This window comes from Chelon labrosus (genome assembly GCF_963514085.1).
Source record: "Chelon labrosus genome assembly, chromosome: 5".
Classification (NCBI taxonomy): domain Eukaryota; kingdom Metazoa; phylum Chordata; class Actinopteri; order Mugiliformes; family Mugilidae; genus Chelon; species Chelon labrosus.
Genome location: NC_140341.1, coordinates 24,625,114 through 24,652,514, shown reverse-complemented (window position 1 = coordinate 24,652,514; position 27,401 = coordinate 24,625,114). Strand labels below are relative to the sequence as shown.

The following is a 27,401-nucleotide window of genomic DNA, read 5'->3' as shown; positions in this document are numbered from 1 at the left end:
ATTAGTGATGCTGACACCTGTTTGGACACGGACTGAGTATCTCAAGTGTAGCCTGGAGATTTTAAGGTGTGATGTGTGTATGTGTGTGCGGTTTGGAAAACCAAAAAGAAAAATAAATCTCCAGTCACTGATATGCACAATAAATGTTCCATTTTTTTTTGTTTGTTTTTTTGACTAAAATACAAATAGGAAGTCACACAGAAATAGGATTTATCTTTAACACTGTGGTCAATGGAGCCCCCTGTTGGCCGAATAGTGTAAACGTGAAAAAATGGGAAATTTTATTCCCATCTTTCAGTGGGAATAAAATGTTGGCAGTGTGGTCCTTGGCTTCTGTGAGAGCGACGGGTTTACTGAAACTAATAAAAATCTTATTTCAATCATTTAATGGCATTTTTTTCTCAATAGTTGAAAACCCCAAATGTCTTAGCAGAATGATTTATTTCTAGGTGAGTGGAATGGAAGGCTCACTTGGTTAACTGAATGCTTCTCTGCGGCTGCCTAAAGACAAGTGACAGTATGCTGTGCTTTTAGAGAATCTGAAACACCGTCCAAAGACATGCCTTAGGTTAGGTTAACTGGTGATTCTAAATTGGCCGTCGGTGTGCATGTGAGCCTGATTGTTGTCTGTCTCTCTGTGTTAGCTCTGTGACTGAATGGTGGCACCCTGCCTCTTGGCCATTGATAGTTGGGCTAGGCTGAAGCCCCCAGTGACCCTCTAGAGGATAAGTGGTCATAGATAGTGAATGAAAGAATGAAACCCACTTATCTACATTTACAGTAAAATCATTTGTACTGCCATTCACTCAAAGCCAGGATAACTCAATAGTATGCACATAATGAAAATAAGCAACCTTCTTTTATTCCTGCGGGGTCAGAAAAAAATAAACATTTAGAGAGTATCACTCCAAATCCCGATCATTTGCATGACCTGAACTAAACTGTTACGTGATTATGATCTTAATATGCAGCTGATGGTAACTCAGAATTCACGTAGCGCTCAAACTCCCTTAGGTCATCTGTGTGCATAGTAACAAGGTTCAGATGTGGTGCTTTAATTACATTTCCAACCTCGCACCCTGTGGAATGAACTAAATATAGTAGCATGTAATTAATAATGTTGCCAATAGACATACACAGACTTTTTTTTTTACACCACTGTCCTTTGATAGACCAAACTATGAAAAGATATCCACACTGTCCCTTCTCGCTTTTTCACTGAGTTCAAAACTAACAGGTACATGTTGTGATAAAATCCAGACATAAAGAAGCATGAAGTCAGGAGAAGTGTGGTCATAGAAGAAGTGTTCCTACTCAGGAAAGCTTAGATACATTGTTCTCTGACAGCAAGCATCCTCCTTGCATTAGACCCCTTGAGCGAGATAATGGATTAGTTCTAGCTCCATTGTCATGCAGCGGATTGTGGGTTTTGACACATTTTAGTTTTTCCCAAATAAACTCCTATCAGGTCATACTACGCTGAGAAAGAGGTAAAAAAAAAACGGAATGGAAAAAGATGGGTGTTTCATTCTTCAAAAAGAACCGCTTCAAATTGATTGATCTACTTCATAATTTCCCCGGCTATAAAGTGGCTTTTGAAATATGCACATCAACAACACTGGGTGTATTGTCTTGTCCTCGGCACTCCGCTTCATCAGCTTACCTCATTGTATGCCCTACTGAGTAGTGTGTACAATGGCCCATTGTTTGTTGCATTGTGGTGTGTTTCTTTTTGAGCCACTTGAGGTCAGTACAGCCCACATTACCAGGCTCACAGTATGAGACTCTCATTCTTTTATAGTGTTCATGAATGACCGGGCTGCAGATTCATTCGGCCTGAATGGACAGGCTTGGACTTGAAATGAAAAAGACGGATTTAAAAAAAGAGAGGCATTTTCATAATAACATTTATTCTGAACGTCACACAGTGGTTTCATTCCAAAATTCTGACTCCAACAAAGATCCTTTCAAAATAAAAGATGAAAATTGCTCGCATCCAGTAAAAATGCTTAGAGTGACAACATTAGGAATAATATAATGACATACACTCCCAATACTACTGGCTGTAAAATAAGCTGGTGGGCTTTAAAAATTAAAATAACTGTATCTTTATGAGTGTATTCCATTGTAATGCAATTCGCCAAAAAAAAGAGCATTCAAATGAAATAATTTTAATTATTATGCAGAACATTCTGTTATACAGACAACTGTAGCGTGTTTAAATTAAAATAAATATTCTCATCAAAGCTGTGATTGCCTATTTTCTGATAGTTCACAGGAAATCGGAAAAACGGATACGTGCTGCTAATCTGAAAGGTTCATATATATTCTGTTAAATTATTCAGAACATTTCCATACATTTTGCACTGCACATGACGATAATGGTAGCTTAGTCAGCTCTTAATGTCACTGACCGAATGCCAGCATTTGGCTGACATATATATAAACCGTCAATGCCAAGATTTTACTTGGCAGCGGTTCTACCTGGGTGCGCTCAAACACAACCAGCGCGCCTCCCGCTCCATAGCCCCGCCCCTGTGCGTTCGGTTTGCGCCATTACGTCGGTATCCCGATCGCTGCTGTGCTGCAAGGCAGACGGGCAGTCAAAGCAGCTGCAGATAGACCAGGGAAGGCTGACACGGACGGGCTCACGTCGGGAAAGTCAGAAACGCAACATTTGCCCGTATTTTGATTTCACGTACAGCACCTTTCACGTTTAATCTCTTTGCTGAATCACATCCTTTGTTTTTTTTTAACGCATACGTGGGATTATATTTCTCATTCTGTCGACCCGAAATGACTGCTAGTCACCGCGTCTAGCCAATGGTTACTGCGGGGGCTCCTGTCTTGTGGATTATCCGTCGTCGCCGAGGCAGTCGCATGGTCGAGCCCGGAGGAGGCCCCGCTCTGCTGGATGGATGTGTGTGAAGCAGCGGCGAGCTCCGCGTACTGATGAAGACGGTGATAACGATGATGCCCCGGTTTCATCGGCTTCAGTGGGTGAACTGATCTTGGATGTTCGGGCTACGTCGCCCCTGCACAAACCATTTCCTCATACAGCTAAAATTATATTCCTTAAAAACTGGACGCCCCTGGAGCAGTTTATGACGGTAAGAAGAAAAAAAAAAAGACACCCTATTCACAGGCCACCAGCTTTTACGGCCAGCTGACGTTAGCTAGCTAGCTTAGCGCTGTCACTTTTATCCAAGTTGCTCTCCGCACAGCTAAAACGGCTAATATCCACAAGTAACATTGTGATAACCCCCTTCCAAATGACTTGGTTTGTAATAACACGCCTGTCTGTTCGTTTGGGGTCTCACGAAAAGAAACAGAAATCCTTAAAATGTCATTTATTTTGTATCCTTCCAAGCCAGTGGTTGTGTAGCTTGTTAGCTAGCTGTTTCTTAGCCCATTCAATATCTCGCAGCTTACTTTACGTAGCTGAGAAACAGAAGCTAATCCGCGCAGTGTTCCTGTTCATTTAAAGATTTATTTAATTAATAAAACATTTAGCGCTCAGTGTATTCGACGTGGGGTATGGTTTATTTAAATAGGTCTTTAATGGCTCATTCATTGGACAGCGTACAATGAGCCATTTAATGACCGACTCAAGTTAGCGTTCAGTGAACCAGCGCAGGGTCAGTCCCGGTGCGGATGTGGCTTTAATATGTCACGCATATATCATTTAAACGGACATTAATTAGTGATTATTGCGCGATTTGGGTTTGGGCGCCGGGGTTTGATCGAGCTGCCGCCTGTACGTGAGCGAATAAGCGGCGAATTCAGAGTGCGTTTTTTTTTTTTTTTTTTTGGTCATTTATGAAATAAGCTCCGCTCGTTCCAGCTGCTCTGGTGTACATGTCACATATCTAGAAACGACACACTGGAGGGCCTGCGTGGATAAGCCGCTTACCGAGACCCTGCTCTTTAGTCGCCCGTGCATTCACAGCGGGTCGTTTTTCTTTTCTTCTTCTTCTTCTTCTTCTCCTGCTGAAATAACTGTTAGGGACGGAGTGTCGGCCGGAAAGCAGTTAATTATGTGGTGTTAAGTAATGGATGTGAGGCTTTGCTGTGATGAGGCGTCCTCCTTTTCTCCCTTTCGGTGACGTAATCCTCCTCCTCCTCCTCCATCCCTGCCACTTCTTTTGGGTCTCAGTCGGTTCCTCTGCTGCCTGCTGCTCGCCAGTCTGCTGCCACTTCTCGGATCATATGGACCCTGCTCTGTCCTGTTTGTCTAGCCTCCCTGGCTCCCTCCCCCCTTGCTCTTTTTTTCACCCATGTTTCGCTATCTAAGCTGTAACATGACTTGTAGAGTAATGTCATAACTGGCCCTGAATGGGGTCTTTAGGAACTGTGAATGAAATCCAGTAGGTGGACCTCCAGGGATCTATAAAAGGGGACACTAGAAGCCCCCCCCCCCCCCCGTCCTTCACATAGTCCCCAACCACATCCTTTTTGACTTATCCAACACCTTGCATTGTTTTCTTAAGAGCCCCTCAGCAGTATTTCTTTCTGAAGGAATCCCTGTAAACACAAAAGCAGATGGGTGGTCCAGACATGTATCTGAGCTGGCGTTTGTGGTTGGTCTGGACCTGAGTGCATGTGGGAATCCCTGTCTGAGGATGATGATTGCTGGAGCTGAACGACTTATCTTGGGAATTAGGTCTGTCACGCTGCACGTTTTTTATTTGGGACACCCATTCCACGCTGCTGATTGCCGGCGTATCGTACTTTAAGCTGCGGTAGCAAGGATTACATTCGCGTAAGACTAGTCTGAAAAGTGCTTGTCACAGACTTGTACAGCCCATAGTGTTCTACATGACATGTGATTTGACAGCTCACAGGCTTGCTCTCTAATGCAGGTAGTAGAATGTAAATGTTTATGCAGTGCTTTTCTACCTGTTGGTATCCATTCGTTGAAACAAGCAACTCGGTGAACCGTTTGGTTTGTGGAGAACGTGCTCCACCCACTGAGCCTTAGCCGCCCCAGTTATAATGTAATTGTGCTATTAAATATATTTTAATAGTTGTTTAAATCAATAAAATCGCTCAAACTGCTCAAATAAAACTCCGCTCTTTGTATTTTAAGCTCAGCCAGAGTGAAAATTGAAGAGTCAAGTATCCAGATTTGTTTCAAGGCTCAATCCTTCATTATGAAAGGGAATCCCGTTGTTGCAGGCTGAAACGTTTAGAGGAAGTGGAGGCTGTGCTGCGGCGCCTAAACACAACTAAATGAGGCAGAGCAAAGTTTGTGTTTCATGAAAGGCATATGCACATTATAAATTTATAAATGGTGCGATGAGGAGCATCTTGAGCTGAACTTGAAATATCTGTGACTCTGCAACAAACCTGAAGTAGCACTGGGTTTCAGGAGTGGATGGACTCAGCCGGTGAAGACTAAACTGCCTGTGGCAATAGCACCGCCTGACTCAAGAAGCACACCTGAACCTACCATCCCTGTCTTGTACACCAGAATTGTGTGTGTAGGGGAGACAGAGAGTGTGAGGATAGATAGTAAAAAGTGAGGGCGAGAAGTGAGAAGAGGATGTGGGCAGAGAAATACAGATGGAGGAGGACAGAAGGGGCGCAGGTGTTGCAAGGGTAATTGGGATAAACTGCACCTGTTAGCAGAGGGCAGTGGGTTCCCATGGGGGCAAGTTTGGAGTCCGGTAGTATCATCTCATCCCAAGGCACCTTACTCACCTTTGGATATGACTCTGAGGTAAATTGTACTTGCATAGACAAGCTGACTAATGATCCCAGCCCAGTCTGGGGGGATAGACTGGAGGTCTGTAAAATATGCACCCTGTTAGTTTGAACACTTTTAGTAACTGACAGCAATGTCAAGAATCACAGTTGGAGTTTTGTGATGAATTTCTTCTTTATCCACTTATAAATTATCAAAGAAGAACTGTGTTGAATAATTCTGCTTTATGGTAATGTAGGAAGGTAGGAGGTGCAGCAAATGCACGTCCATGTGTCCTTAGACCTCTCACTGCCAGTTTGTCATCATGCCATTCTACATGACAACAGTTTGAATGGTGGCTGCAGAGAAGATGCATAAAATGACAGGCTTCTTGTTAAATATCATAACCTGGCCCAAATAGCAGAGTGGTCAAATGTCAGCAGTTGTCCTCGCCAGTTTGAAAGAGGTGTGTATACGCTGATGGGTTAGGAGTACAGTGTGATAGTGTATTTGTGCAACGTAGTATGTTTAAAGACCATGACACACCAAGCCGATGGTCGGCTGTTTTATGGTGTGCTGGGCTGTCAGTGGGAATTTGTGGTCCTAGTTTTTTTGTGCGTCCTGCAGCGTTGGCACTAAAACTGCCTAAAAGAAAACGAAGAAGACGATTTCGTCTTCTTCTTCTTCTGTTTCTTCTTCTGCAAGTCTCAAAGCTGCCAAAACGTGAAGAACATGACCCAAAATCACACGACTAAACATGTCTGCCGTATGAAAGAACTTAGTCATTCAGCAATTTGTGAATTGTGGATGTTTGGCGAGGTGGTAGTAGGACGTCCTCATTCAATACTACCAACTTGATTTGCTGCCAAAAAAACAAACGAAATGGAATATGCAGAGAACGCCAAAGTAAAGGCTGAAACAACAACAAACATTGAATGCTACGTTTAAAAAAGAGAAATTTTTCCTGGAGACAACATCAAGAGAAAAGTATTACAGGGAGTGATTACAGATTATGGCATTGGAGGACCAGCCCATCTCTGGAGTAGAGAACACAGGTTTCTGTTGGAGCTTCTGGAGCCAAGGTACGAGCTACCCTCTCCTCACTACATTAGCTCTGACAGCCCCATTTACTGTACTTGCTACAGAGCACGGTGCACACGTGATCTAGGAGAAAACAAGTAAGATAAGAAAAGCCACTATGAATCTCCATCTCCTTATTTAAGATCGGATCGAGACTCGAATCAGCCGATACTGAATATTAAAAGATTGGTATCAGATCATGAGAAAAAACTTGATTAGGCCATCACTGGTCCTTACCTCAAAGAATCTTGGTCTGTGTTTAATACATCTTTTGCTGAATCAGAGGATAAAGACAAATTGACCTTCCATTTTTGCAGGGATTCTCATGTCTTTCCTACTTTTCTCTGCTTTTCCATTTTCTCTCTATCTCTGCCTTGCAGCTTACTTCTTGTTAGTCTCAATGCTGGAAAGGCACACCCAACTGCTCAGCAGGGTGCTCCACAGCGCTGACAGCTTATTATTGGTGTTAACTGACAGTGTTGGTTCGAAGACTGCTGGCTGGGTGCTGCAGGCAAGATATATTATCAGACTTTAAAGATGCCAGCGTTTATGTATCTTATATTAGGAGGCTTGGAATTATTGCCTGAGACTGTGAAAAGTCTGGTGGCAAACTTTCACTTGTGTTATCTTAGTTTGCTTTCTGAGTCCATACATCCAGTTGTCAATCTAGTGCTGCAGAGTGGAGTATTGTAATCTCATTCCCAAATGAATGATTTAGTAATTGTGTAATTGAAGGTAAGTATCATTTAATTTGTAAGCCTGAGAACGCTTACAAATTAAATGATACTTACCTTGATAATTCCCCATAATGTTCTCCTCTGTCAGTGACCCTAGCTTCCTGTGACTTTTTTTTAAAAAACAGCATGTTCAAGTTTAGCCAAGAGGACCAGCTGCCTGTCCTTTCTATTAGAACCCATTGAAAGAATTGCAGTCCTGTTTGCCGTGAAAAAACACTGTAAGCTTTGCCAGTGATGGACAGAGTTTGGTGCTATGTGTTTGCAAGGACTGCACACCGACCCGACTGTTGCTAAGTTGCCCGTTTATTTCTTAATTGTTGTGCATCTTACCATTACAGTAATTACACGTAGAACCATTTATGCCAATGGGAGGCAAAATAGTGGTCATCCATTTACACCATCACCATCATTGTCCTGAGCTGCAGTTCTGTCAGTCGGTCTGACTGGCAGTCTTTAAGACTAAGCGAGCCAGCCAGACAGCCATCCATTCACACAAATATCTAGCCAGATAGGCAGCTAGTTAGTGGTCTGTTGCTGGGGCGGACATGGCACGACTTTTTAGCGAAAATCATCTCCAAAGCTCCAAACACAGCTGTGTTTATCCGGTGCAAGATACCACGGCCACAGAACGCCAAGACGAAGGTGCCTTGACAGATCTGGACTTCCAAAATGGAAAGCATATTGATGGTGACACATTAGGTTTGATTTGTTGTAAACAGTGTCTATCAAATGTAGATGTGTCTTGTCAGTCTTTCAGTAATACAACTCAAAGTCATTTTAACATATCAAAGAATGTTTTTACATACAAAATTTGAAGACCAGAATAAAAACACCTGTGAACATGGTGATAAAAATAATTGTGGCTTGTAGACTGGGTAAATTAATTCAGCTCTAACAGGGGATCCCTTACTTTAGGAATAAACAATGTTATAATTGTTAAATTTATAGTTAAACAGTTTAGTAATATAGTCAATTTCTCTTAAAGGGATCTTGAAAAAAACATTAGTAGTAGCTGACTTTCTTTCTGTAATGCCTTTTTTCTTCTCCATTTATTTTAGACCTATTATTGTCAGATCAGGGTCACCTCTTCTATCCCCCACTCCGTTTTTCCTCTCTCTCTGCTGGCATATCTGGATCATGCATAACTAATCAGATGAAACTGCAAATTATGGTAATGGTGTTCTCAGTTAGCTGGCAGTCATAATGGTTTGATTAGCTGGAGCAGCATGTTATCCAGCCATAGGGGAGCTAGATACAGACCCCCTACATCTTCAATGCACACAGCAAACGCTTTGTAGAGCTCCAACAATTACTCCAGTCCTTTGTGACGAGAAAAACAATTGGGTGCTATTTAATGATTGATTAATCATTCTTTAAATTGGATTTGATTTCCCTTATTCAACATTATAATTAATTCAAGATCTTTAAGTTTTGAACTGTTGGCTGCACAACAAGAACATTAATGTCACTGATGGGCATTTAAAAAAAAAAAAGAAATATTTGCTTGACTGGAAAAATGATCAAAAGTGTCCATGTGTTCAATCCATCAGTTATTCAGGTTCACAGATTATTTAATTTGTGAATCTACATGCACACATAATACTGGATTCTATAAATGCTTTTGACATATGTATTAATCATGCCAACGCCTCAGAATCTAGCACAAAGAAGGTCTCATGATCACTAATGGCCCGAGCAAATTTCTGTTAACCACACATTTTTGTCACTGATATTGGAACAAATTGGTTAGTTAGGGCACAGAAACACCAAACTCACTATGAAGAAGAATCTGCTACAAAGACCGACTGCGACGTCAACTCACGTTGCTTGTGTTTGGTGGGAAAAAAAGTTTCACTTGAACACACCATGAAGACCCCAGCAACAGCTGGGCTTATATATGTGTCATTTTGTTTACTTGCGCTCTGCTGCCGACTTATTATGCTGAATTGGCGGTAACATTGGTAAAAAGGGGTCAGACCATGGCCACTGACGCTCACCGACCGTCGGCTTGGTGTGTAATGCCCCTTACTGCAGTTTTAAATGGTTTCACTGTAGAAAGCATCTTCAAATTTACTGGTTCTCACGGTTTAATATAACAAAGCCATCTGAGACTTGTCTATAATATTTGGTATATTTTCTCTTCTAATGAAAATGAGACAGGTTCACAGCCTACAGTTAGTTTTATTTTAAGCCTGAAGAGTTGCCCACACTGTAACCTGCTAACTGTGCTAGTGGTCAAGTTCCCATACCAAAATAACTGTCATGTTGTGACAAAGTTTAAGTAACGAACAAATTGTTACTGTCTAATGTTTCCTGTGTTAACCTCTTGGCCGTCATGAGCCTCCGCCTCTTAATGCTGGCTTTTTGGGCTGCTGTCATTGCCAGCCCTTATGTGATGTGGGTGGAGGAAATGCCAGCAGGAGCATCACTGTTAACCCCACAAACAGTTTCCCATCAACAGTTTATCTCCCCAAACAGAGGCCACTGCCCACTGTTTATCTCCAGCACCGTTTCCGCAGTGTCTGGCGGTTCTCCTCCCGTTTTAGGATTTCTCTTTTAAATATTTTCTTTTCTAAAACAAAACTCTCACGGTATATCTTGCTGTTGTTTTGTCAGTGATGGCATTAACATGATTTATTGTTATCTCTCCAAATGGGGTTTACATTATTTTGCTTAAAGCAAATTTCAGTTTTCTGCTTAATAGAGCCGGTGGTTTGAAGGTGCAGTCAGTCATATTTATTTTCAGTTCAAAAAGTCTTTCTCAGAGTTCAAGGAAGTCAGTTGTTCTTTGTGCTACGGATACATTTTGGCATCAATCTGGAGCCTCACTGTCTGTTAGCTCTGAGCCATAGTCGACGTCTGTCTTTGTAAAGCCAGCCCAAGGTTTTCTGTGGCCATCATTCCTTATCACTACATCGGACCAGCCAGGATTATGAAAGGACAGTCCTTTTTGTTTCCCGCTGGGAGCAGTGAGATAACATTTACTAGAATACAGCTCTTATCAAAAGTAGCTCTCAGGGGAGCGTACAGTAAAGAAAAGGTCATTTGGGAAAAAAGGGGATTGGCAAATATTATGAAACCAGTTATGAAATGCATCCCCTTTGTTATCGAACAGAAAAGCTCTATACTTAATTTACTCCTGGAAACAAATGCGCAGGAAACACATTTTAAATATTTAATTGTTCAGTAGAGAATCTGCAACATTAATCCAAATGTTCGAATTCATTGAGAATAAAAAGGTACTTTTTACTCTCCTTTTTTCCACACCTGTGTAAGAGTCGGCAACCTCAAGAGTGGCTCCAGATATCTCTTGTAATTTATCATCCTTTATGGGCCCTATAATGAGTCACTTGTGTGTTCTAACCCGGTTTCAGAAAAAATGCAGGACTAGCTTATACCAGCAGAGCCAGGGGATAAAGCAAGCTAGATTATAGTGCAGTGGCTGCGAGATAGAACTAGCATGGCAGCGGTCAGATTATGAGAATGTAACATGAAGACATTAAAGGATTAACAGAATCAATGATCATCACTGGGTATGAGATAGATGGATGGATGCAGGGATGGCCATGGGATCAGTGGCAGAAAAGGGTCAGGACTGCTGGGCAGGTGGGTGGCATTAACAGACAGGTATAATATATGAAACAGCTCTGATTTGCTTACACTTGCATAAACGTTTTCATCTGTTATTTCCAGGTTTTGTGGATGACATTGAATTGACACCATATGATTCAGTGTATGCTGGGCTGACTGATATGTTAATTCACCGGCCAGTTCATTAGGTACACGTTGCTACAACCAGATTGAACCCTCTTTTGTCTTCATAGCGGCCTTAATTCTTCATAGCATTGATTCAACAAGTTGTTGGAAACATTTCTTAGAGACTTTGGTCCATATTGACATGACAGCATCGCACAGTAGCTGCAGATTTGTTGACTGTACATCCATGATGCGAATCTCCTGTTCCACCACATCCCAAAGTTGCTCTGTTGGATCTTGATCTGGTGACTGTGGAGGACATTTGAATGGAGTGAACTCGTCATCATGAATGACGTGAATTATCCTGCTGGAAGTAGCTGTCAGAAGATGGTTAGTCAGGTAGGCTGTGGCATTTAAACCATACTCAGTTGATACTAAGGGGTTCTAGGTGTATAAAGAAAATATCCCCGACCATCCTCCACCATTACACCACCGCCAGCCTGAACTGTTCATACAAGACAGGATGGACCCATGGTGTCATCCATGGTGTCGTTAACGCCAAATTCTGACTCCACCATCCGAAGGTCACAACAGAAATCATTAGACCAAGCGACTGTGTTGTCCTCTGCTGCTGTAGCCCATCCTCTCCAAGGTTTCTGAAATACTCAGACCAGCCTGTTTGACATCAACAATCGGTCCACGTTCAGAGTCACTTAAATCACCTTTCTGCTCAGTTTTGATGCTCGATTTGAACTTCCGCATGCCTAAATGCACTGAGTTGCTGCCTTGTGATTAGTTGATTAAATACCTGTTGAATGAGCAGTTCAACAGGTATATTTCTAATAAACTGGCCAGTGAGTTTGTGAGCACGTATTAGCAATGTAGTGATGTCAAAGGTGCTTGTTTTTTCTACTGGGGTGTAACTTTAAACGGGTCATTATGTCCTAAATGTGTAGTGTTTTGATCTGTATTGGCAAGATGGAAGCTGCACAAGTGAGATAATCATATCTGCTGAATTTAAGCACAGGGTTTATGGCTTTAACTTTCTTAAATCTATAGTTGAAGGGCAGATGGAACCAGGTTAGCCTTGTCAAAATAAAGTACTGCCGCAGTCTGATGAATTAGTAAAGATTTTGCGTGAGTGTACGAAGTTGGAATAAGTGTTTAATTATGCTAGCAGCATAATTAAACTGAATTATGATAGAGTTGCCTCTGGATATTACATCTAAACATTTTTACCTGAAAGAGAAGACTCCTCTCCACTGCAGCCCCACCCCCATATTTACGCTCCTCAGGTATGCGAGTACAGCTGGCTGCTTACACTTTACTCAATAGCTATGCTCCAGTGCAGGTTTTGGCCTGTCCTTCACCCATCCCAGTTTCCCCCACAAGATGGATATACCGTACACTACCACATGCACGCTTCTGTATGCATTTACTTGTACCTCCACCATTTCCTATTGTTGTATTTTGATGTGTTCAGCAAAGAGTTGTAGACCCAATGCCACGTGCTCATTTTAACCTGCTGCTTGTGTAACCTGAGCAGAGTGTGCGAGTGTGTGTGTGTCAGCTTCAGATCCCCAGGTCTGCCTTTGAAACAGCTGCTTAAAGAGCCTTGAATACCTCAGGAGGTCAAAGGACACAGTTGCTTAAGAACAGTGGGTCAGAGTGAGAAGTGTGTGGCGCTCCTCGTTCTGCTGCGTCTCCGTTATGAGAATCACATTGACTGTTCCTTTGATCTGAGGCCTACGTTTATGTTCCGCCCGTGTAATAAAAAAAAAAAAATTTGCAGCACAAAGCGTTGTCATTGGTTACCGTGTCTGTAAACTTTTCGCTTCCTGCTGTCCTTTTGAAACGTGCAGTATGTTTTTGTGTGGGGTTATTTCTGGAACATCAACAGTTTACGCCGTCAAACCTAGTTTTATCCGCTGCTTGTTTTTCCTGGGAGATCTGTGGAGGAAGTGCAAAACGATTCCATGTCCAACTTAAACAAGGACGTTCATAGTGGTCTAAAAACGCAGGACGTTACTACTACCGTGTTTATTACACACTGCCTCTGATTTGTTCATTATCAGGCTGATTTCTGTCGTTTTCTTTTTTTTTTTAATCATTGTTTATGAATCATATCCCACATGACCAGCTTGTCTAACACAAAGCTGTTTGTAAATCCTGCCTGTCCATAATTTTCCAGTGGGCATATGCCAAATGTTGATGTGTGCTGTGACAATGTTACATGAGGAATGATGCAGAGAAGCGAGCAAGACAGAAAGGGTTGATGACACGCGTTAGCTGCTGTGCTATTTTGTTGACATCTGGGCTTGCCTCAACATCTCTCAACTTCACAGCCCGAGGATAGGAATTATCCCTTCCTCAACCCAGCGTCTTCAGAGTTGAGCGTTTGATGGATTTTGCAGCTAAAATGTTTAACATCGTGTCAATTTAATGCATGATGTGACCATGTGTGAAATCTATGTTATGGAAATTACTGTAGTTATTCTAATTAATTATTAATTAGAATTAAGATATTTGCCCATTTCAGTTTATATCGTGATATGGTTGACGTATACTCGCCAAATAATTAGATACACTAGTAAAAACAAATGCATTCTAATATAATAGTCCTGCACTAAATCTCCCTTCATGACTGTTCTAATGTTCAGTGGAAACAGAGTCAGAAAGGTGGTAAATCAACTGCATGATCATTTTGGAGGATGTAGTTTGTGGTGCTGTTAAACTGGATCGAATTAAACACTAAAGCGTTTCAGTTTAGCCCAGCACACTGAATAAAATTGGGTTATGAAAATAATAGAAATATGTGTCCTTACAACACGGTACACTTCAATAGTCCTACAGGCCACAGCCTCCAAAATGAAAAATTGTTGAAGTTGAATCAACAGCTCCCTCAGTTATTTGAAACAAATGCTGAATACCACAAGCTTCATGAAGCTAAGATTTAGCGCATATTCAAATGAATTCCTTTTCACTGGTGTACCTAATGAATTGGCAGGTGAGTGTGCGTTTGAATAGAACATTACAGCAGATGACAGACATCTGTCATTTGACATTAAATGATGCATTGTTTTAAGAGATGGATAAAGCATTTTGCTTTTACTTCATGGTTTCTTTTCCAGATTTATGGGTTTATCTTTAGAAAAGACCATAAAGGAGTATCACCAAGTGCAATTGAGAATTAAGAATTTAAGAGCACTGACTCAATATATCATTTGAACATAACATAAATTACAAATCCAGTTTAACATTTTGTCTTCAGCTGAATGAATAAAAACAACCACAGCAGGAAGGCAGAGCTGCAGTAACCGTAATATTAAAATTCAGCTTTCATTAGTAGTTTGTGTGTTCAGGTTAAGCAGGGACCGATCTAATCTTACTCCATGTCGGCTTGTAGCTTTGTTCTGTTATTCTGCAATTTGTAGATATTGCTATGACTGACTGACTGACTGACTGTGTTAGACTGTGAAACAAGACCACAGGTCAGTTATCACCAACAAGGATTCAAAGCATCTCCTGAGTCAGCCTTCTGTGACACTTAAAGGTCTTAAGTACACAGTAGTGACCATTACACATGCAACTCTCTGCAGCTTTGACAAAAGAAGCTCTTGTTTCTGTGAAGGTTGAATAAACTTATTGTTAATCGTACAAGAGTAAAGCTCAGTGCTATGTGTTGAATATGCTACACCACGTTTTACTGTAACATGTAGCAGTGTGACTGTGGTAACTTGGCAGCCTGGAAGTCAGCCCTAAGAACTTACCCCGGCGACAAAATTTTAGTGAGGTATTTTGGTCTGGATGCGCTCCATTCGACATTCTTTTTCCCCTGTCAAATTATATCTGCCAGGCCAATCAAATTGTGTGGACGGGCTTTGGTCTGTTGTAAAAGATAGAGACAACTTAATAACTTGTGGATGAACAGTTAATAGCGGTCAAGGCATTTGGTGAGAAGCATATGCCACATAGGTCGTTGCTCTGATTGGTTGTCGGACTATCCAATTGTGTGCAGAGGTATATTTTCTGTGTATTGGTTGAAATGCCTAATGGTGTGTTACCAGGCTAAAATTTTGACAAGAGTTGAGTCTGAGAGTTGTCGAATCTCAGTACAAGATACTGGACAATCTATAGGTCTGATAACGCATCCTGTTCTCTTCTACTATTTGTCTTCTGGTTGTTCACGTACTGTGGGTCAGCATGGTTTTACTGCGGGCATTTGTCTAGATCTGTCCGTCGTTTGCAGCACTTCTCAGCAGGAAAAACAAATTGCAGTGTGTTTGTGATTTTGCACTGTCAGGTCCTTTGTGCGCATATGAATTCATATGCAGTATCTGTGTGTGCAGAAAGAGATCGAGCAAGATGGACAGCAATACCCTGAGAGAAATCAGTGTGTGTATGTTGGAGATGGGAATGAGAGGACAGGGAGTGTGTGTGTGTGTGTGTGTGTGTTTGTGTGTGAGAGAGAGAGAGAGAGAGGGAGAGAGGGAGAGAGGGAGAGAGGGAGAAACAAGCAGCCTCACTGCTATTTTCTGGGGCAGGCCATCAGGCTGCGAGGCAGCAGGGAGGGATAATAACAGAAGCTGTTACATTCTTGTGGTTTCTCTGATTTCAGCATGAGGCAGGGGGCTGGCTCTGGCTGACTCACGGCCGCTCTGCCTGCTTTCTGTCTCGATCAGCCTCCGTGCCAGCATGGAAGCTGCTCGCAAGAGGACAATACATGACATTTCTTGGACACTTTAATCTAAGACACATTAATTACAGGACCATAAATCTCTGTCCAATAACAGACCTACCAACTGATTAACACTGGCTTAGCTACCGCTGTGGCAGTTTGTTATTTCAGGTTTGCTGCAGCTCTGGACAGGCCCTTGTTTAGATATTATAGATAGCTGTATAGCCGCCCATGTTTTAATATGCTAGCTGGTAAATTGTTATATCTAAAATACACTCAACATAAGGTTTACTTTTTCAGTGACACTAAAGAGGGGTTCAAAATGAAAAGACAGACTACATACTGTAAACAACTGTAGCCAAGTAATACTAAATCTAAAATTATAGCCAGCCAGAGTCAAAGTCCTCGTCCATCTGTGTCTTGACGTGGTAGTGCATTTCTGGTCTATACAAAAACATAATTACTCTGAGGTTGAATCAGTTTCTTTGGTTCGTTTAAGCCCTCACTTAGGTCTGGGGTTGCATTAATCTTCTTTTGTAAAATCAGATTAATGCAGAACAGGCTAAATCAAGCACCGCTTAACCCGTGTTTGTGAAACCTGGTTTGCGTTTGTGTATATCCGGCCAGGTCTGCAGACAAAATGCTGTCTTCATGCACAACTGTAGTATAGCGCTCTAATCACAGTTGAACAGGCGCTATCTGATGGCTGCCCCTGCTGTGTCGGGACGTTGACAGTTTGCTAGGTTTGAGTGATGCCAGCAGAGTAAAAGTTCACTTCTAATGCCTGCTGCGTAGAGGCGTGGAGGCTAGCGCCACCGCATTTTCCACAAAGTATACTGTGGCATTGAAAGCGATTTATCCAGACACAAATTTCTACCTTTATACCTCAGCACATGCAACAAAAGCCACAAAATGCTGTCTCAGTATTTTTTCTTTTTTTTTTTTTCTTTTTTTTTTTAACCATCACCTAACCTTATTTTCTAGATCGTAGCAACGTTGTACAGGCTCTGAGGTGACTGTCAGGTGGGCCCACGTCTTCCTGTTTTGGCCCTGTTTACCAACCGCAGTGTGTTCCACCCACCTCTATCTCTCCATCTTCACCTCTTCACACAGGCAGTGGTAGAGAGACATCCCTTAACACCTCTCCCACACGCACACATCTTGTTATACGCGATTATCATACATTCAAACAAGCTGTTGAATCACCAATTCTTCTCGAATAGAGAAGAATTGGTGATTGTTGCAGCAGGACTCAAAAGTGTCAAGGGTAAAAACAGTTACCTATCAAACAGAAATCCATTACAGACTTTTAAAATCTACAGTATGTCCCATCTATAGGCATCCACACACACACTCACACATTAGATAGAAATTATGCCAAAGAAAAAAAAAAATTCTCCGAAGTGCACATTTGTTCTTAAGGCATTTAATCTTAAAGTCAAAGGGAGCAGATGTTTTTTTTTTTGTTTTTTTTGAGTATGTGCATTTTATCATGTTGTACAGTGATTAAACAATGTCCATCAGCAACACAATGATGATAATACAACACCAGTCACAATTTCTCTTGCTCCTGTTCTCAGCTCCTCTTTGTAACAAAGAAAACTTTGGACTAACTATAAATATCCCTTGTCGTTTTGCTTCTGGCACTTAGCAAGATGGCTGAAGGAACATTTTTAAGCCAAAACCAATACGGTCCCTTGTAATTGACCCTTTGTTGGCCTTCCGATTGGTCTGCTGACCGCCAACCAGAGGGCTCACAACTTTTGTCAGATCCAGACTTTCTATGTTACTGTTGCTAGGTTGGACGGACAACATCGATGCAGGTGAAGCTGGCCTAGCATTAAAGTCAAGCCCTGTTTTGTTGAAATGAAATGATCGTCTTTTAATACAACTCAGATCTGCAGCAGGAGTTGTGGAGTTTCCAGGGAAATGACTGTAGTAGCTCCTCTAAAGGACTCGACTGATCATAAAAGCCTCTTGCTTGTACTCTTTCCCTGACTACCTGCTGCTATTCTCGTTTTAAATGTCAAACCCAGACTAATTCTGTTTCTCAGCAAAGAACAAGAATAGAATACCTTCTTAGAAAAATACTTGAGACGTGTGGCGGGAATGAAGAGATGGGTTGAAATTTGATGAGTTCTAATTGGTTTAGTCTTTGAGTACTGAAGCTATAGCGTCTAAGAATAGGAATCCAGGATCATCCTGAGGGTGCAGGGGATTATGTGAGCCATGTAGTTGTCATAACTTTGTCACATGTCACTTTTTTTTTTTTTTTGGAATAGACAGATTTATTTTTGTCATTGTTGAACATTAGTCATGGCTTGATATATTAATTTAAGCTTGTCTCAGTGTTTTTTCAATGTGTGCAAGATGTAGAACAACTTATTACATTTGTTGAGTTTTGTTCTGTAGTGTTTAATGCAGTGGCCTGTATTTTCCTTTTTCCAGAAAAAAAAGAGTAATTCTGTCCCCTCGGTCCAAATAATGTCTCGTGTCATTTTGCCGTGGCAGAAAGCTACTTTCTTCTTTCCCTTAACTACTTTTAAGAATACATTCAGCCTCGCTACTGTTGTGACTCAGACCTTGTCATGTGAAGAACATTGATGTTAAAGTATTTTATATAGCTGTGTTGAGACATGCACTGCACATGTGTTCTGTCACTTTTGTGTAATTTATTTAATCTTCTATGAACACGTCAGACATTTGATCCAGATGTCGGTAGCGACTCTGGTAGGGATGTTTTTGATCAGTCAGCACGGAAAGGCAGGCAAAACACTGAATGTGTAGGTTGGTCAACCAGGTTGCTGTCTATAATCAACACACACACACACACACGCACACAAACAGAAGAAAATAAAATACAAAAGACTCTCTTTCATACACAGTGATGCAAGAATGTGGATGTGTTTTCTTGTCCACACTGTTTGTTTGTGTTGTTTGTTCTTTGTGTGTTTGTCTTTGTGGAGTCGTTGGGGTGTTTCAGTCTTAATGAAGAGAAGCTGATCGGCTTACTTCTTCTTGATCCCACACAAACACACACTCACACATTTGCCTGGATTGGTGGTTAAAGATTTAAAACTGCCAAATCTTTTAAAAACTTGCACCATGCATCTTTGACTGGTAGCTTGTGGTAAATCTAAAAGTTTGATGCTTACCAATTCATTTTACATCAACTCCACTAGTCAGCATCCATGTCCAGAAGGGGCCTAATACTTTATATTTAGGTTACTACAAAATTTTGAAATGGTTGGAAAAGTTCCATTCTTTTAGTTTCTTGGTTTTGCAATGACATTATTTTTATTTTCTATATAAACAAGAAAATGCGAGAAGCATTTAAGTGTAGTTCTTACTTTGATAGACACACAGTATCAAATTGTTCTCACCAAGAACAGAATGGTTAGAAAATGACCCTTTCAAAGACGCAGTAGTTCACACAAAGAACATCTGATTCCAGGTGAAATTTTGTGTCCTCAGCCACGTGGCTGAGCCGCTGCCTCGCTAACCTAACCTAACAGCATGACTGCCTAGCAGCAGGAGGGCGTGGGCTCGGCACAGAACACCTGGCCTCCCTGCTGGCGGGGCAGGAATGTGCATGGTTGGGTTAGATGCGGGTGGAAATTTGCAGCGTGTTCAGAACATGACCCCTGGTAACATTTAAAGGTGCCAGTGTCAGCAGGAAAGGAAAAAATCAGGGGAATGTGCTGCTTTAATCAGACCTGCATCTCTGTCTCTCTGCCTTCTGTGTGTGTGTGTTTTTTTTTTTTCCTGTGTGTTTGAGTTTGTGTGCACAATACTCTACGGCCCCTTGTTGGAAATACGAGAGAGGAGGGACAGTGTTCCCTCAATTATACAAGTGTTCAGTTTAGCAATCTCTCTAAATAGCATTTTATTCTTCAGCAACTAACCAGTGGCAAACAAAAAAATATTTTGTATCCTATTAATAGCTTGTACCTGTGGGAAACAAGCAGCCCACATAACAGATCATTCTGCAGAGATGGTTGCAAGCTTCTTGCGTATTTGTAAAATAAAGCCTTGCGTGATGACTCAGAGATATGAACAACCATCTTGGTGCTCTGTGTAAAGGCAATTGAAGAACCAGCTGCAGTTTGTGTTAAATCTTTGTTTCAATTATATATTTTTCTCTCTTAGCTCTCCTGCTGCTGCTGCTCGACCTGAACACCATGAATAAATTGTTTCAAGTGTGACAGATGTAAATGGATTTACAGAGCAGCGGCACGCCTGTTACTTGCAGCGTTAGTCAAAAGCAGGAAACCTCAAAATGTGGGCTTTTTCCCCCACTGCTCGCCAGTCACCGCCGTGACCTTTATGCTATATGTAAATTCAGAACATCAAGAGAAGTCAGTAAACGTATTCACATGCCCTGAAGAGAACCGCCGACCAGCTTTTTTTTTTTTCCCTTTTCATTTTCTACAGCAGTTATGATAATAATGCTGTTGATGTAATGAGACGTGTGCGTGATAGTTTCCGTAGATGAGCTGTTGTCTTTGTTAAGTGATTCTAAGTAACAGCTTTGGCTGAGATGTGCGACTTACGAGTGGAAATGTGTGTGTGAGAATATTTTGTGAGCCTTTAAGCCTTTAATGTTATATTAGTTCGTTAAATGTTAGTTTGTAGATGGAGAATCGCAGAAATATAAACATAATATGTCTACTAAGTGCAGAGAGTGTGGGGATTAGAAGAGGTTGTGAACTGCGTGACAGTGTTATAAAGACACATGAGAGAATGTGTGACATCTAAAGGAGATGAGTGCAGTACTGATACAGCTACTGCGAGACGCCATTATCTGCATCTTCGATTCAGCAGGAATCTCTGTGACAGGTGTTAGATTTTCTGAATGGCTCTGTGTGTGTTTGTGTGCATAAGTAAATGGCTGCTCCTTGGCACTGATGACTATAATTTGCATAATGGACTCGCAGGCCATACCGGCGAAGAAAAATCAAGGAAGGAGAGAAAAAAACTGTGTTTCAAGGAAATCTGCAATCAAAGAAGCTCAAGTAGCGTCTCTCTGTTTTGAATATGTGAGGTTTACAAAAAAAATAAATAATAGTAAATGTGATGAACTGGTCAGAGATGAGAGCTTCACTCTTCCACTAAGGCAGTTGTCCTTTTAACTCCCTGGTTTCATAAACCTTTACTCTGCAGACATTTTGCCTTGTCAAACACATAAGGGAGGGCCCTTTGTGGATCATCCCACAGATACTTGATCAGTTTGGGATCTAGTGAATTTGGAGGCCAGGTCAACACCTCGTGCTGTTTTTCATGTTTTTTGAGTTGTTCCTGTTTTTGTGTGTGTGCCTGTGTCAGGCTGCATCCTGCTGGGGATGGCTGCTGCCATCAAGGAGTGTCATTGCTATGGGGTGGGTGTGCCTGGTCTGGTCTAGGTGGGTGCTACATGTCTTAGTAACATCCACATGAATGCCAGGTCCAAAAGTTTCCCAGCAGAACATTGAATTGTCACAAGATGGTCAATGTTATTTACTTCTCCTGTCGGTGGTTTTAATGTTGTGGCCGATCGTGCACTGTTACCCTTTATTTTACTGACCCTTTATTGTACATGCCATTAAGTTGGAGAATATGTGTGTATTTTGTGTTAGTTTTGTGTAAGTTTTCTGTTCTGTTGTTTTAAACAACAATTAATGTTTGGAGTACTACTTAAAAAATCAATGACAGAAACGGCACTGCTAATGAAAGTGGTTCATACCAAGTGATGCATGAGTTTTGTACCAAGATTGGCTGTTTGTCTCATTTGAAGTATGTGTAATACCAAAATTAGATTTTGTACAGTATCTGGTCCAGCAATGACCAAAAAGTGGTTTTGTAGGTATTCATTATTGCTCTTCTGAGTTTATTTATATGAGTTGACGAATCGGAGCAAAGACGCAGAAATGAAAAGTGCACTCAACAAGCTGTTATAAGAGGACTTTGATCTTAGAAAAGTGAGAGGTATGGCTTTCTGCAAAATATCTGTAGGCAGAAGTATTTGCTTATGTAAACAGAAAAACATTTTGCATTTTGAAATAAAAGTGAACAGACGGGACACACTGAGTTTTTGCATGACATGACATAAGTGAATTTGTTTGCCTTAGCATAAACATGCAACTGGATGTTATTTTTAAGCTGTCTTCCTCTAAGACGTAAGTCTTCTCTTACAGTGCCCAATAGTGAAGCTCAGGGTAGTATTACCTTTTTACTCATTCTATTTGGTAGCGCGTGTTTCTCACCTGCGTTGAAATAACAAATGAAGTGCTGCAGGAAACCGAGAACTGGAACGGGCTGTGTAGTTTTTTACGAATCAGTGCAGTCGGGCTGGCTGACTCAGGATTTTCATTCATGCATTAGGAGAGGCTTATTCCATAAGGGCTTGGTGAAGTTCAAGCAGAGGTCTGCAGACATGTGCAACTTTGTGATGCTGAGTAATGATGACTTTAAGTTTAAAGGAATTTGATCTGTTTCACCAAATTTCTGGACCCTTCAATGTTGTAAAACTGCATGTGCACAACAGCAAGTCTAGGGGATGCACATCTTGTGTCGTAACTGATCCGAACTCTCGTGCATACTGCTGTAGTGAATCACAGATATCATTCATTTCACATCAACCATATTTATTTTCTACAGAGGTGCAAGCCTGAGGTCGCCTGGGTGAAAATGGAAGTTATTGCAGTTGTTTCTCTTCTCTTCTCTTCTCTTCTCTTCTCTTCTCTTCTCTTCCTCTGTACGCTGTATGACTTTACCATCAGCCGGGGCCACATATGGCGAACCCTAAACAAGGTCATAGGTCGTCCACTGCCTGCATTCCTTGAGCTGCAGACTCCCCACCTACCCCCACAAAGACACATTCTAAATGTTTTGTCTGAATCTGTCAGTTCCGCGCATGCACACTGACGGATCCAGACGTGAAGCTGCGCTCTGTCTGCTGTTGTTGTTGCCGTACATGAAAAAGGTGCAATCAAAGGGAGCATGGAGATGGTCTGTTAGGGGAGGGGGTGGAGGACGATGGGTGGAGTAAAAAAAAATAAATAAATAAATAAAAACAAGAAAGCATTGCCAAACGTTAGAAAGTTAGAAGGGGGTGTAAAGATGGATAGTTAGAAAGAGGATGGGGTGAAACTAAAACAAAGACCAAGAACAAGAACAGGAAGTCTATATCTTCTTGAGCAGCCCTTGGCCCAGATAGCTTAATATCAAACATATCTCTGTTCCATTCACATGAAGGCCACCACTCCATGCATGCTCCATTTCTATGTTCCTTTTTTAAATGATCTATGAGTGCTTTTTCCAAGCATTTATTATGAACGCTACAATCACAAGCCGTGTCTGCACACAGACACACACACACAGTGGCACACATCTGTAATTGACCACCTGTTTGTCTGTGGCCTAGTTTATGCTTTATGAAACACAGTGGAGCGGTTATTCCTTTGGGATTCCTAACTGCTAGCCTCTTATTTCAATTGTTCCTAAGCAACACAAAGGGACGAAAAAAAACTACATAGTGTAGTTTCTTTGAAGAAATTGGGGGTATAAATAGATATTCATGGGGCGAATAGAGTTCAGTAGTCAGCCCGTATTTGAACTGGGAAAGTCTGTGCCTGTTGTCGTTAGTCAGTAAGCAACGTTCAGGTAAGTGTTATTGTTGTGCACCCTGATGCAGCTTAGATGCTTACGGTCTGATTTTGCTGTTACATAACCAGTGTGTCTCTGTGCATGTCATTGTGTTGATGTAGGTGTACACATGTGTTTATATGTGTTCCTGTGTACAGACAGGAAGGCTGCAGGACCGTCTGTATTTGCAATAAGCTAAGAGAACCCGAGGGAAGATGAGAGAACCCACCAGTGACGGAAGCTTTAGGGGTCAAGGGCCCTCATATGAACACACACACACACACACACACACACACACACACACACACACACACACACAGAGAGAGAGAGAGAGACGCACTCCTGCCTGTTTATAAGCTCTGCTGACTGCAGGAAGCAATAATGGTAGCGTGCTTCCGGAGTTCCGGAGGCTTCTCTCAGGGGAGCGTGGCCGTCCTGTCCAGCTCAGCAGAGCAACGCTGAAAAGGACACAGCGGAGCAGAAAATTATAGAACATTGTCAATAGAAGTGAGCAGAAAGGAAAATGGTACAATAGAACAGGACCGTGGAGAATACAGTAGAATGAGACAGAACGGAAAATACCAGAATGAAAACAATAGATGTCCGCACAGAAGAACACAAGAATACAATGGAATCAGTCTCTAGAAGAGAAAACACACTGCACTGAAATAGTGAAAATTCATCAGAACAAAACTAATGTGAAAAAGTGCTCACTCAACTGGAATATAATAAATTGTAATTAATTAATATGCTTTAGCCTTGTCTGTAGCCCTGGGCTGTTTAACCAAGCTAACAATCACAGACAGAAAATCTTTAAAACAACACAGTAGAAATATTTTTATGCATACTATTACAAAAGATATTTATACACAGGAGATCTTTTTAAAAGTTGCTCAAATTTAAAGTCACTAATGCAGGTGTTAATAAGAGAACAATGGGATGAGCACTTCTGTGCTCTTTAAGTTGTCTTCAGCAGGATGTGAGGACAGGAAAAGAGCAGGCAAGGCGACACAGCCTGTGGAGACAGTCTGTGTGTCAGAGCTCATCGTCTATGTATCCCACAGCTCCCCCTCAGTGTGAGCCAGTGATAGCGGCACATCGCTCCATCCTTCCTTTCCTTCTGCATGGCTTCACCGCTGCATCCGTTCCTGCTCATCTCCCAGGTCCGTTCGCTCCGTTTCCCAAGCTGACAGTGCTGTGGCTGGCGTCGGTGCGCATGCTTGGTGTGTCTTCTTCAATTTGCGTGCCTTTGTGGCTTTGTGCCCGCACTTAGGCGTGCGTGCTTGATTGTGTACGCGTATGTCCGTTCAGTTGGCAGTCAGACTACACTGTTCTCACCAGGAAGACCCACAGCATGAACAGCTCTACATTGTGCACATTACATGCGCTCATGTTTGGATCGAGACAATGCTTCTCCCTAGAATACTGTCACTGGTGGTGGTGATCTTTGTCGGCCGCTGATCTCAATCAAATAAATACGCATTGATCTCATTCTATGATCAGTTTAGTTCTGAAATGTCTTAAACAATGACTATACAGGCATTATACTTTCACTGTGTGATGTAACGTGCCTCTGCTCTTTTTCTGTGTAGGCTAATGCTGTATTTCATAACTGCGTAAAAATTTATTCTGACATTAGTGGGGGTGGTTTAGTGGCACTGCTATTATACCCTTGCCTTTGAAACATTTTTAATCTCCAAGCAGCAACTGAGATATCCCCCAGTGACATCACCAGGGATTACTTTGTCAGACTTCTCAAGAGCCACAGAAAGAGTATTAATTATTCTTAGTTGTTAAAAGTGTTCTTACATCATTTTTTTTCTCTCAGTAACTGGAGACATCACTGATGTTATCCTGGTCACATATAGATAAATTGGTTAAGCTATCAGCTAGCGAGTTCCTTAACCCGCTGCCGTTCCGACAGCCTGTCTGCGTGGTTAGGGTTAGAGTTAAGTGCAGTTTATGCTTCTGTGGGACATAGACGGCGTAACCTACGCATGTAGCCTATGCCGGTGCGAGCTATTTATACTCATCCGCCTGACTCGCTCTGTAAAGACGCCATCCAAACGCTAGCCGGCGCTGTGTCTTTTTTGCCAGTCGGGTTCATTTTTGTTTCTACTTCCCGCTTCACATCCAACAATGGTGACTGAAGCTTTCGCCGAAATATCACCAAAATTTCGCCAAAGACGAGTCATACAAATGCTTTCTTTGATGTGTTCCATTTTAATTGAACACATCAGCGTCTGCGTCGCTGTGGCGGGTCGTTACATTTCTGGGGAGTTGCACGTAAGGCTACGGCGCTAGGGTGTGCATTAAAAAGTCGAAGTGTTATCTTTCAAAGTGGGCCAAAACCATGCCTGTATTCCAAATGGTTCAAGAACAGCCTTAAATTTACTTGGGTGTGATTTTATTTTTTGTTTTTAGACATTTTATGTGAAAATTTACGGGAATTTCAAGAGGCTAAAACAGTTAAGATAATAGGCATACCTTTCTCTAGTAACTGCATTGAAGAATCGAACAGAATGCATTGAGTTCGCCAGAAGTAATAACTGCATTCACGCTACATCAAATTTGTTTTGGGAAATACGCTAATTTGCTTTCTTATCCATAGTTCCAGGTAGATGACAAGCTTGCTGTCACCCTCTCTTCTGTTAAATGTCAAGATAGGACCATGAGACTATTAGCTTAGCGGAGCTTGACTTTCTGGAGTGACATTACTGTGCCCAGGCCCAGCCAAGAAATAATTCTGCACATAGTCCGAGTAAGACCACAACTTGTTGTCTTTACACTTGTCTTTATACAATTGGAATATTTCTGTAGCCAAGCTCCTCCTTATTCCTATTTATATGTGCCTTTGAGGTTTGCAGGCATTTAGCCAGGCTTATCCGTCAAGCGCTTGATGAGTAGCGTAGTGTGACCAGAGATGCGCATGAAAAACGCTTCCTCAGTGTGTGCAGGTCCTGCAGTTTCTGCATGCTTGTGTGAAATCACAAGCAAAGAAATTGCATGTGAAGGTACGGACACACCAGGCCGACATCAAAGAACTAGTGGCAAGGAAGGCCGACTGTGACGTCCTCTCAAGTTGCACTTGAACAAAACACAAAGACTTCTGTGCCTTTCATGAAACCGGGAAAGCTACTATACAGGCCATCGTACAGAGGTGGCCTTTGCAGACTCAAGCTGATCAATTGGTCTAAAGTTTTTTTTAATTCTTGAAGACCATGCAGTTGTGAAGTTGATGCAGTCATATGTGTATGTGAATGTTCAGATTAGATAAAGATGTAAAAGAGGAGAACCTTCTCTGTGCACTTCAAACTTATTTTCTTCACTTCTGTTTTTCTTATTGTGCGCTGGTGGTGTGAACTTTATCACACCTCACATCTTTCTGACTCATTTTGTCACTTATTCAACATGACGTAAACGCTGGTGACAGGGGCGTCAGAATAGTGGCAACAATGCATGAGGCACCCAGAAAAACTAGGACCGGACGCTTACAGATGAACCGCCACAGGAAGGCGACTTGTCGGCTTGTTGCCTCTCTGCCCTCGAAGATACGATCTCAAGTGTTTGTGTGTGGCTTGAATGTCTAGAGGTGATAAGGTTGGACCGTCTGGCTATTACTGGTGGCCTCAAGTATAGATCTGTGTGTGTATGCTTGTGCACGTCTTCACAGTGCATACCATCTGCCGGTGGTCACAGGGCTTTGTGCTCACGCGTAGTGACAAGCGGCTCAGACACGCGGAGAGCCCTCCATGTATGCTATGTGCATGCACACATACGTTCAGACAGTTTCATCTGTTCAAGTACAGCAGCTCCTGATGACGGGGCAGTGACCCTCATGGGGTTATTATGGCTCCTGTCGTGGTAGATCAGCAGAGAATAAAAAAAAAAAAAACAGGAG

General features: G+C 41.9%; 1 protein-coding gene across 2 annotated transcripts in view; it reads left to right on the top strand.

The window, feature by feature from the left end:
* The first annotated feature begins 2,610 nt into the window (after positions 1-2,610).
* The window catches only part of ptpn4a (protein tyrosine phosphatase non-receptor type 4a), a 68,052-nt gene continuing 43,261 nt past the window's right edge, over positions 2,611-27,401 (top strand). For both annotated transcript variants that reach the window (XM_084544897.1, XM_084544896.1), the window contains exon 1: positions 2,611-3,110. The gene's annotated coding sequence lies outside the window, so the exon portion shown is untranslated. The remainder of the gene's footprint in view (positions 3,111-27,401) is intronic.